This window comes from Sapajus apella, unplaced genomic scaffold (genome assembly GCF_009761245.1).
Source record: "Sapajus apella isolate SASKATOON/1434 unplaced genomic scaffold, GSC_monkey_1.0 scaffold56, whole genome shotgun sequence".
Taxonomy (NCBI): Eukaryota; Metazoa; Chordata; class Mammalia; order Primates; family Cebidae; genus Sapajus; species Sapajus apella.
Window position 1 is genome coordinate 7,392,188 of NW_022436996.1, and position 12,250 is coordinate 7,404,437.

Here is a 12,250-nt window from a genome sequence, read left to right on the forward strand (position 1 = left end):
GGAAGGTGATGTTGGAGCATTGAGGTTTAGTGTCTGACCTGCTGGGTTTCAGACTGCATCGGGCCTGTTCCCTGTTTCTTTTGGCCAATTGCTCCCTTTTGGAATGGGATTCATTCCCCAATGCCTGTGCCACCACTGTATCTTGGAAGGAAATTGTTTTTGATTTTGCAGGCTTTTAGGTGGAGGGAATTTGCCTTGAGTCTCTGATGCGACTTTGGACTTTTAAGTTAATGCTAGAAGGTCAAGACTTCAGACAAGGGATTATTGTAGTTTGTAATGTGAAAAATATATGAGATTTGGGGGGTCGGGGCGGAATGATATGGTTTGGATGTGTTTCCCCTCCAAATCTCATGCTGAAATGTGATCCCCAGCACTGGAGGTGGGGCCTAGCAGAAGGTGTTTGGGTCGGGAGGTGGATCCCTCATGGACGGTGTGGTGCCTTCCTCACAGTCCTGAGTGAGTTCTCGTTCTGAGTTCACTCGTGATCTGGTTGTTAACACGAGTCGGGGACCTCCCCCTGCCTCTCTGGCTACTACTTGCTGTGGGGTACACAGGCTCCCCTTCATCTTACTGCATGACTGGAAGCTTCCTGAGGCTCTCACCAGAGGCAGATGCCAACGCCATGCTTCTTATACAGCCTGAACCAAACTAAGCATGAACCAAATAAAGCTATTTCATAAATTACCCAGACTTAGGTATTCCGTTACAGCAATGCAAACGGACTAACCGCCAGAAAGTCCATGTTAGAACCAAGACAAGATCCCACGTTTTCTAAGAGCTGGCCATGGTCCCAGTTGATGAGCACACACATGCATGGATCCATGTATATGCACACGTATGCACACATCAGCAGCCCGAGACGGCCACTCAGGGGACGGCGTTGCTTAGTGCAGACTGAGATTCAGCAGTTCGGGGGTAGAGCCCCAGACTTTGCCCTTCTAATGAGTTCAAGGTGACCCTGGTGCTGGTGGACTGGGGGCCACACACAGCCCCTCACGAAGATGCAGCATCTGCCTTCAGAAACACTGAGCCCTCCCAGGGGCCTCGGGGCTTCCAGGTTCAGGGTGAAGGGAGACTGGAAAGCGCGGCTCCCAGGAAAGGGAAGGGGCTGGCACGGCGGGACACCAGCTCTGCCCGCTGCTCCTTCACGGCTCTGCAGGGAAGGCGGCAAGAGACAGTGCAGGGCTCATGCCTGTGTCACCCAGCAGCACAATGACAGCCAGGTCCTTGGAACCCCAAGCCCGGTGTACAGGCTCCATGACCCCCAGAATTAGAGTCCTCGTGGAATGTGGGGCTGCCCTTGCTGTCATGAGGTGCTTTCTTCTTTTTTTCTGCCGATCCTGGTTTTGAGGGGAGGTTGGACAGCATCTTCCTCGCATGTAGGCTCTCGGCCTCCAGGGCTCCAGCCCCCTCTCCTGCCACCTGTCACCTAATGGTGGCTGGCCCACAGCTCCGCGTAGGACTTCCTGCGGGTGCCAGGAGCTGCCCTGGAGGCCCAGGAAGCAGGCTCTGCCTAGTCCTCCTCCTCTGTCTTCTGCCACCTCCTCGGATTTGAGGAGTGCTGTGGTCTGAACGTGCTCCCAAAATGTACATTTTGAAACTTAATCGCCCATGTGATACGGGGAAGAAGAGCGGCCTTTCCAAGGGGGAGGAAGTCTGAGGGTGAAGCCTCACGGATGGGCTCTGGGCCCTTATCAAAGGGCGTGAAGGGGGTGGGTCCACTCTCTTCTGCCGCGTGAAGGAGACTGTGCCGTCTGGGAGAAACAGGCCCTCACCAGGCCCTGCCCCTGCCCCTGCCCCTGCCCCTGCCCCTGCCCCTGCGAGCACCATGACCTGGACTTCCCAGCCTCCAAAACTGTGAGAAAATGAGTTTCTTTTCCTTCTGAATTAGCCTCAGGAATGTTGTTACAGCAGCGCCCGGGAACCGAGATGAGGACGAAGGCCCTGTGAAAGCCAATGACTTCCACATTCCATGCGTGGAACTCCTGCCACAGGCGGGGCTTAATTAAAAAGCAAAAACAAGGCCAGGCGCGGTGGCTCAAGCCTGTAATCCCAGCACTTTGGGAGGCCGAGGCGGGTGGATCACGAGGTCAAGAGATCGAGACCATCCTGGTCAACATGGTGAAACCCCGTCTCTACTAAAAATACAAAACATTAGCTGGGCATGGTGGCGCGTGCCTGTAATCCCAGCTACTCAGGAGGCTGAGGCAGGAGAATTGCCTGAACCCAGGAGGCGGAGGTTGCGGTGAGCCGAGATCGCGCCATTGCACTCCAGACTGGGTAACAAGAGCGAAACTCCGTCTCAAGGAAAAAAAAAAAAAAAAAAGCAAAAACAAGGTGGGGTGCAGTGACTCAGGCCTGTAATCCCAGCACTTTGGGAGGCCTAGCCAGGTGGATCACTTGAGGTCAGGAGTTCAATACCAGCCTGGTCAACATGGTGAAACCCCGTCTCTACTAAAACTACAAAAAATTAGCCAGGCTCAAGCCTATAATCCCAGTTACTCAGGAGGCTGAGGCAGGAGAATCGCTTGAACCCTGGAGGCAGAGGTTGCAGTGAGCTGAGATTTCGCCACTGCACTCTACCCTGGGCGATAGAGCGAGACTTAGTCTCAAAAAAATAAAACAAATAGAATTTAAAAACAAAAAACTTTGAGAGGCCAAGGCAGGAGGATTGCTTGATGCCAAGAGTTGGAGACCAACCTGGGCAACATAACAAGACTCACTCTCTGCAAAAACGTGAAACTTAGCTGGGCATGGTACCATGTGCCTATGGTCCCAGTTACTTGGGAGACTGAGGCAGGAGGATCACTTGAGCCCAGGAGTTGGAGGCTGCAGTGAGCTTTGATTGCACCACTGCACTCCAGCCTGGGTGACAAAGTGAGACCCTGTCTCAAAAAATCTTTTTTTTAATTAAAAAAACCCTGTCTTGATGTGAATCCCACCAATGTCTCATTTCATCCTGCACGTGGTGCCGTGGTGAAAGCCACATCCCTGCTCACAGGAGCTCCTCTCTCCTCCTGTCTCTGCTCTGCCACCGGCCCAGGGTTCAGCCTCGTCCTGAGCCACTCACCCACCACCAAGACCAAATGGTGATACAAAGGCTCAGTGGCCAAGATCGGGGCAGGGCTTCATGTTGTGCTTGGTCTCCCACCCCTGGCTGGCATGTGACTACGTGCTGTGTGGCTCCCCCTGCTTCAGGCAGTCAGACCAGGGGTGAGCTGGGCTGAGACCCCACTTGGCCCCACGTGAACTGTCCGGGGCTCCCTTGCTGAGGGCTCTGGACTAAGAGATCCTCAAGGAATGAGGCTCTGGCTGGGAGGGCTGTAATGCGAGAAGCAAGCGAGGCTGTGTGCCCTGGAGTTCTGAGGCTGGAAGAGCGGACGTGAGGGCGCGTGCTGCTGCAGACTTGGACCACAGCTGAGGGGACTGTGGCATCCATAGTGGAGCACCGAGGGGAGCACCATGGACCCCAGCTGCCGCAGTCCCTGGAGCTCCTTGCTCAATTGGTCCACGAGGGCCTGGCTGTGCACAGTCCCCGTTCTTGGAGTCAGTCCTGCCTTAAGCCCAGACAGGAAGCCCACGTCTCCGGACCTGTACTCCACCCTCATCCTCCAGATCCTTGGAGTATCTTCTTTCATACTCAAAAATGTTGAAGTCCCTCTCTGGTTGCTGTGACTGGCCAAGGCTGGCAGTGCCATCAGGTGGCAGCCCAGAGCTAAGCTGCGTCCCTTTGGGGCATTCTCCAACCCTTCACACACCCCCATGAGAGGGACGGCTGACCAGAGTCCCCAAAGAACACAGGAGCCTGGAGCTTCCCAGGGAACTCCACCGAACCCTGTGGCAGCTTCCAGACAGTGGGTCTGGCAAGTAAGTCCATCGCCCTGACCAGGTCTGGGTGCCCAAGATGGGCCAGTGGAGTGGTGGGGTGGCGCAGATTTCAAGGGACTCCAACTGTGCATGTAGAAAGCCATCCTGCACGGAATACATGCCCAGTCCGGCACATCCTGAGGGGGACCTCGCTTGGAATCCAGGAAATGCCAGTGTCTCCTCTGGGCCTAATGTACCCTTGGGACATGTGCCCTGCATGTGGGCGGTCCTGAGGAAGGTCCTGCTCCCGGTAAACACAAGTGCCCTGGGGGGCATTGGCCTTGCGGGACTCCAAGCCCTCCAGGGAGCCTCTTGCATTGTAAGTCCACACCCTGCCCTTGCACACACACACACACACACACACACACACACACACACTCATGTGCACACACACAGGCTGAGCCCACACCCTGCTAGGGAGGCAGAACTGAATCCAGCAGCCTCACCGGAGCTCCTGCAGCAGCACCTGAGACACAGCCTGGAATAGCTCAGAGGTGCCAGGAGAGTATCCATCCCAGCAGCTGGGCTGCCGCTGGCCTCTAGGGCCGAGGTGGGATTCCATCCTACCTGTTTGCTGGTAGGCGCTGGGATGGGTCACCGGGTGACAGAAGCTTCTTAGCTGAGGAGAAGCCGTTGGAAGCGGTGTTAGGGGAGGATCTGCTCAGCTGAGGAGAGAGCTGTCATCCTATTCGGCCCCTTGTCCCCGACACCCAGGAGGCAGCATTGAGTGTGGACAGTGCCAGCCCCTCCAGTGCAGGGCACACATTTCAGTGCCCGCAGCACTGGCCTCTCCTTAGAGCTGCCTGCCCAGGTGAGGATGCCGGGAACCAGAGAGGGAGGCCACTTAGAGAGGAGACGACTGGTCAGGTGGGGACTGGCCCCAGTGATGCCCAGGGGACTGAGGCACCTGCTATGTGTTCATGACATAGATGGGAAAGCCAGGCCAGGGGGCATCCCTGCAGACGGAGCAGGTGCACACAGCTCCAGTTCACTCCGGGGACGTCTTTATGCCAGTGCATTTGACATTCTAGATGGAATAATCAGTAGACTAGAAGGGGATAAGTTACCGATATTGACTCGAGAAAAAAATAGAACGGCTGGCTAGAAATAGAGCTGTAACAGAAATGGAACCCGGAAGTCAGAAAACTCTAACCCTGGAAGAGTATCAGGCTGGGACCGTTTGAAAGTCCAGTTTTATCAAAATCTTTAAGGAACAAACTCTTCCCAGAGAGTAGAAAGTGACAGTCCCTGTCATCTCTTTTAGGAAGCTAGCAGAACCTGAATCCACCACCCAGTGAAGAGCCACAGGCCGGCACTTACCTCCTGCCTGGGGAAGGGGTGGGAGGGAGCAAAGCATCAAACCAGGTGACTGCATCACTTCCCACCGTCGCGGGCACTGCTGGGAGGCGACAAACAGCGGGAGACACACAGCAGCTGCCAAGCTGCCCCCATCATCAGGAAAAGCAAAGAGAGGCACAGTCTGTGCAGTTGTCCCCTCAGGCCCTGGCAGGCACAAAGCTGCTCCTCCCACCCTCCCATTCTGTCTCGCCTCCCAGGGCCACGGCTGCTCCTAAGTCTGCTCCAGGCCCCCCAGGAGCCCAGCCAGAGGGTGCCCAGGGCAATTCTGGGGGTCCCTGCCACTGCAGCCAGGTGTCCTGTCTGCCAGTGCCGGGCGGCCTGCGCCGTGGGCTCTCAGGAGCACTCCACGCCCACTCACTTGTGACCAGTCCCTCTGCTCCTCCAGGAGGAGCTTGCTCATCTGTGAAATGGGTTAACTGCACAGAATTCGCCAACATGGCAGGCTTGTTGTGAGCTTCAAAGTGGACATTAACTAAACAGTGAGAATCCATTAAAAGATCAAAAGCTGATGCCACGGTCTCCACTTGCTGTTGAGCCTCATGGTGGGTCTGTGAGGAGGGATTTCACGGGCACCTTTCCCAGATCAGGCGACGGAGACGCAGGGCCAGGAACCCAGGTGGGGAGAGTGTGACTTCGTGTGGTGCCTCTGCCTCACAGCAGGGACTTGCAGCACATCACAATGATGGAGAGCCTTGCTCCAAGGGGACAGCAGCACTGGGACCACGCAGGGACAGAGGCTGGGACGCAGCACAGAGCCTCCCTCCCTGGGCTGGAGCAGGCAGGCTCTTTCCTGCCTCGAGAGGCCAGGGCCTCCCCTTAGTGACATACATCTTTCCTAACTAACCAGAGTAGGGACAGGCTTACCCCCCTCGATGGCACTCAGGACCATAAAATAATTCCCACACAACCAGGCCAGGCCTCCTTGTGCACTCCATCCTACACAAATCCTGTTGGCACCTGCTCCCCATCACCCCACGCTCTTATGGTGCCACCCTGGCTGGTTCCAAGGGGGCAGGGAGGGAACTCTGAGGAAGGAGGGACGGGGAGCGGGGCAGCCAGGTCCATGGGGCCCTGAGACTCTGCAGGCTCTGGTGTGCAGCCCCCACTCTGCCCATCCCTCCAACTGATGCCCAGGAACCCTCCAGAACCGCAGGAAGGGAGCAGAAGCAGAGGCGAGCTCAGGGCTGGCAGTGGAGAGCACCGGCTGAGTCTCCTGCTGAGGGCCAGCTGGTGCTGAGGAAAGTCCTGGCTTGGGACCCCGGGTTCAGATGCTTCACTCCTGCTCCCTATGGGCGGCAGAATAGCAACCCCCAAAGATGTTCACATCTTAATCCCTGGAACCTGGGACTGTGCTGCCTTCCGTGGCAGAAGAATCTTTACAGATGGGATTAAGTTAAAGACCTTGAGATGGGGAGATTATCCTCGGTTTTCCAGTTGGGCCCCATGCAATCACAGGGGCCTTATAAGAGGGTGAGAATCTAAGAGAGACTGGAAGGTATGCTGCTGACTTTGGAGATGAGGAAGCACCACGAGCCAAGGACTGCAGGCAGCCGCTGGATGCTGAGCATACTATTTTGAATCTTTCTTATTTGCACCCATGAATTTTGTACTTTATTTACTTACTTATCTATTTATTTATTGAGATGAAGTCTCCCTCTTGTCGCCCAGTCTGGAGTGCAATAGTGAGAGCTAGGCTCATCACAACCTCTGCCTCCTGGGTTCAAGCAGTTCTCCTACCTCAGCCTCCCAAGTAGCTGGGATTACAGGTGGCTGCCACACCTGGCTAATTTTGTATTTTTAGTAGAGACAGGGTTGCACCATATTGGTCAGGCTGGTCTTGAACTCCCAACCTCAGGTGATCCACCTGCATTGGCCTCCCAAAGTGCTGGGATTACAGGCATGAGCCACCGCGCCTGGACTATTTATTTTTGAGATGGAGTCTCGCTCTGTCGACCAGGCTAGAGTGCAGTGGTATGATCTCAGCTCACTGTAGCCTCTACCACCAGGGTTCAAGCTATTCTCCCGCCTCAGCCTCTCTAGTAACTGGGATTACAGGCATGTGCCACCACTCCTGGATAATTTTTTATATTTTTTAATGGAGACGGGGTTTCACCATGTTGTCCAGGCTGTTCTTGAACTCCTGACCTCAAGTGATCCTCCTGCCTCGGCCTCCCAAAGTGCTGGGATTACAAGTGTTAGCCACTGCATCTGGCCTGTGCTCTTTTTTTAATCATTCAACTCTGAATATTTTCTAAAATCTCTCATGATTCCTCTTTAAGCCATAAATTACTTAGGAGTGCATTTTAAGTTTCCAAAATAATATCTCTGCCACCACCAGCTTTGGACCAGGAGGCCACTGATATGCTGTCACCAAAGGGTCCTGTATCTTTTCCAGAGTCTCATACACATAGAGCCGCCCAGCAAGCAGGGATCTGCACCTGGCTCCCTAGGCTCAGTGGATGCTTCTGGGATGCATTCATGCCATTGTGCGTATCGGGAGTTCGTTCCTTTTTACCGCTGAGCGGTATTCAGTTGTATGGATGAACTACGATGTAGTTATCATTCAAATGTTGGTGGACGTCTGGTCTGCATCCAGGCTGCGATTGTGATGGATAAAGCTGCTATAACACGTGAAAGCCTGGGGGTGTATGTTTTAATTTCTGTTAGGTGAACACCAAGAGTGGAATTATCAGTTAACATGGTAAGCATATCTTGACTTTATAAAACATTAAAGTAACTGTACCATTTCACACACCCCAAGCAGTGAGAGTCTCACTTGCTTGGCACCCTCACCAACACTCGTGATGTCTCATTGTGCTTTTAATTTGCACTTTGAGGGGTAGCTTTTAAAAGATGGGCGTATTTTCAGCCTCTGAGTCATGCGATCAGGATGTGCTGATGACTTAGGTGAGGAAGAAGGCAGTGAAGCGAAATCTAAAATAAGAACATGAATAGGTGAAGCTGGTGTGCTCTTAAAACTGTGCAAAGGTGAGGAAATGTGTGTGTTATAATTATCTGTAGAGGTTAAGGGCTCCAATTCTGTATTCAAATCCCAGCTTCACTGCCTGCTTGCTGTGTGACCCTGTAACCTTGTGGAAGTCACTCGTGCAGCCTGGGCCTCACTCCCACAGCTCTACGATGGGGACAATGACGGTACCACCAGCTAGGACTGCTGAGAGAATGAAATGACTTCGTACATGTTAAGCGTTAGTTGGTGCCGGCTGTAGTAAGCGCTATGAGAATTCGAATTTATTATAATTCCAAGCAGGTGTGGTGGCGCCCGCCTGTAGTCCCAGCTACTCGGGAGGCTGAAGCAGGAGGATCGCTTCCGTCCAGAATTCAACACCAGCCTGGGCAACATAGGGAGATCCCATCTCTAAACAAACATAACGGTAATAATAATTCTAACTCTGGGTGTGTGATGAATGTGCCCACCACGAGGCGTCAGGCTTCAGCCACTTTCATTTACCCGAACCGCGCTGGCTTTCAGGGCGGGAGACCCGGGCGGGCTTCTGGGCCGCAGACGTCCCGCCTTTCCTTCCCCGAGCGAATCCGAAGACCCCGGAACACCGCAGCGCCCTCCCCGAGGCCGGAGGGAAGCGGGGCGGAGCCAGGGGGCCCGCGCGGGCGGGGCGCCCCCCTGCAGAGGCCCGGGCCTCGCGCACTCGCAGGCGGGCTCCCTCGGAAGGCGGGGGTTCCTCCGAGCCCGGCTCTTTACACCCGCTGCCTGGCTGCCAGCCAACGGCCGCGACGCCAGGGCTCGGGCTCGGTCCCCAGCAGCGGGGGAGCCTCCTGGAACCGCCGCGCCCCGCCGCGGAGCTCCCCGGGGCCCTCGGTGGGCGCTGCAGCCTGGGGCTGCTGGCCTTCGCGCCCCCGTTCCCTGGTTCATGCACTCATTCACGCACCCGTCAGTGTCCTCCCGAGCTGGCCGGGCGCAGGAGGCGGAGAGAGGAGCCCGCAGCCCGGTGCGGAAGCGCGGAGCCCCGGCCGGGAGCCGCGGGCCCGGAGACCACGAACTGCGCTTGGCTAGCGGAGCGTCTGGCAGAGCTGGGGTCCCTGTTCCAGGCGGCCCGGCCCGCGGACAGAGTCTAATCTCCCCCGGGCTCGCCCACGCCTGAGCTTTGGTATGCAAAGTGCTTCCAAGTTTTTGTTCGTTTGTAAATATCTTTAAGGAAAAGAGTGTAGAGAGAGAGAGAGAAAAGGTCTCACCCTGTTTCCCAGGCTGGTCTCGAACTCCTGGGCTCAAGCGATCCTCCTGCCTCTGCCTCCCAAAGTGCTAGGATTACAGGTGTGAGCCAGCGCGCCCAGCCCGTTTGTAAATATCTTTTGAGCGCCTCCTCCTTGGTGTCCACAGCTGTAGCGCCGAGCGCCTGCCCCACACACTGGATGCGCTGGTGAGAGAGGCTGGGGATTGGGGGCGGGGGTGGGGTGGGGTGAGGGGGAGATGAGATGAGAGGGGTGGGAATCAGCAGGGCAGGGGGGGACACCACATCCCTGAGCCCTGGAAAGCTCAGCTGAAGCGTTGGGACCACACCCCAGGACAGGTGCAACTTCTCAGGAGGCCTCCATCTCAGGGTCCTGCCTGTCCTGGATCCTGCTTCACTTGAAAGGCCATGGGAACCCACTGAGCGATTTTAGGCAGGATCAGATTATAGGTTTTAAATGCATATTCACATTAGAGTACCCAGGAGCCCTGCTATATGTAATATCTTTTTTTTTCTTGTAGACACAGGATCTTTCTCTGTTGCCCAGGCTAGAGTGCAGTGGCAATCTTGGCTCACTGAAGCCTCGACCTCCTGGGCTCAAGCAATCTTCTCACCTCAGCCTCCCAAGTGACTGGGATCACAGGTATGTGCCACCACGCCCAGCTAATTTTTTAAATTTTTGTAGAGATGGCATCTTGCTTTGTTGCCCAAGTTGATCTTAAACTCCTGGACTCAAGCAGTCTTCCCTCTCTGGTCTCCCAAAATGCTGGGATTACAGGCATGAGCCGCCTTGCCTGGCCTGTAATGTCTTATTTCTTAAACTGGAAGGTAGGTTTGCTGCCTAAAATGATTCATAATATATTTATAGGGAGAGGGGCTGCTCTGGCTGTGGGTGGAGAATGATCTGGAGGAGCCCAGAGCGGACAGGCACTGGGACGCTGAGAAGCTCCCGTGGCAGTTCCACTGGTGCCGACTGTGGCTGGAGCTGGGGGTTGGCATGGAGAGGGAAGTGGGGAAGGGGACAGAACTTGGGGTCTTACACAGTGGTGTCAATTCAGCCTCAGTTTGGAGGGGAGCCCCGAGTCTTGTCTCCCAAACGCTATCCAGGATGGCTTCTCCCAAGCCCTAGGACCACTCTGCTCCCAAGAGCACAAGGATGATGCTGGAGTCAGGGGGTCCCTGGGAAAGTGCCCCTTTCCAGCCTGTCACACACACCCAGAGCTCCAGGGGCAAGGGCTGGAAGGGCCTCCTCGCCCACTCACGTGACTTTGTATTGAATTAGGGCAGGTTTGGAGTAGCCACAAGCTGGGAAAAAGTCTAAAATGAGTCCACATAACAAGGAATAGACAACAGGTTAATACACCCACAGCAAAGAAACAGACAGCCAACTCACACACACACACACACATGCACGCGTGCGCGGCAGAAGAATAGATCGCAAGTTAAAACACAGACACAGCCAGGCGTGGTGGCTCATGCCTGTAATCCCAGCACTTTAGGAGGCCAAGGTGGGAGGATCCCTTGAGGCCAGGAGCTTGGGACCAGAGTGGACAACATAGTGAGACTAGGTCTTTACAAAAAAATTTTTAAAACCTAGCCGGATGTGGGTGTGTGCCTTTAGTCCCATATACAAGGGAGGCTGAGGCAGAAGGATGCCTTCACCCAGTTGTTTGGGGCTGCACTGAGCTATGATCATGGCACTGCACTCTGGCCTGGGTGACCGAATGAGACTGTCTCTAAAACAAACACATGCCCATACACAGACACACAGACACACACACACACACACACACACACACACACACACAATCAATAAGGAAAGACTCAGAAAAAAATGAGCAAAGCATATGAACAAGCAATTTACAAAAGATCCAATTCAAATAAATGCTATAAATATGAACTGATGTTCACAACTGGCCCTGGACCCACCAAGGGTGGATCTCATCTGTATGTCAGTGGGGCCACTTGGAGGACCTCTGTGGCATCAAGTGGCTTGAAGGGGAACTCATGCTTCAACCTAGCAATTTCACCCAGAGGCACGGACCTCAAAGGAGGCAGTATTGTTCCCAGGGTGCAGCTGGAGTTTTGTAGGGCATTTCCGTAGCATTGTCAGAATGCTGAAGGATGCGTGGGCAGGCGCCAGGATACTGGGTATCCCGCAACATGCAAGGAGAAACTGTCCCACAATTTCCCCGGGAGACGCATCGTATTTTTTGTGTGGTTTTAATACTGAAGATTTCCTAGTATGCAATTTACTAAATATGTAGATGGAAGATTTTACTTAGTTTTCTGAGGAGTTCTACCGAGCTTCGTTCATTCACCATTTCAGAAACTCTTGTCACTAATGACAAAAAAACCAAATTGCAGAAGGCTACATACAATGTAGCCACACTAAAAATTTTTTGTTATTTGGCTGGGTGTGGGGGCTCACACCTGTAATCCCAGCACTTTGGAAGGCTGAGATGGGCAGATCATGAGGTCAAGAGATGGAGACCATCCTGGCCAACGTGGTGAAACCCCGTCTCAACTAAAAATACAAAAATTAACAGAGTGTGGTGGCACATACTTGTAGTCCCAGGTACTTGGGAGGCTAAGGCAGGAGAATTGCTTGAACCCGGGAGGCAGAGGTTGCAGTGAGGTGAGCCAAGATTGAGCCACTGCACTCCAGCCTGGCAACAGAGCAACGCTGTGTCTCAAAAAAAAAAAAATCTGTTATTTACAGGTACACACGAAGAAAGTAAGAAGAGGAAAACACACAAAGACATAATAAAAGCAGAAATCAGGACAGTATCTTATCCTTATGGGGAAGGAAGGCTTCA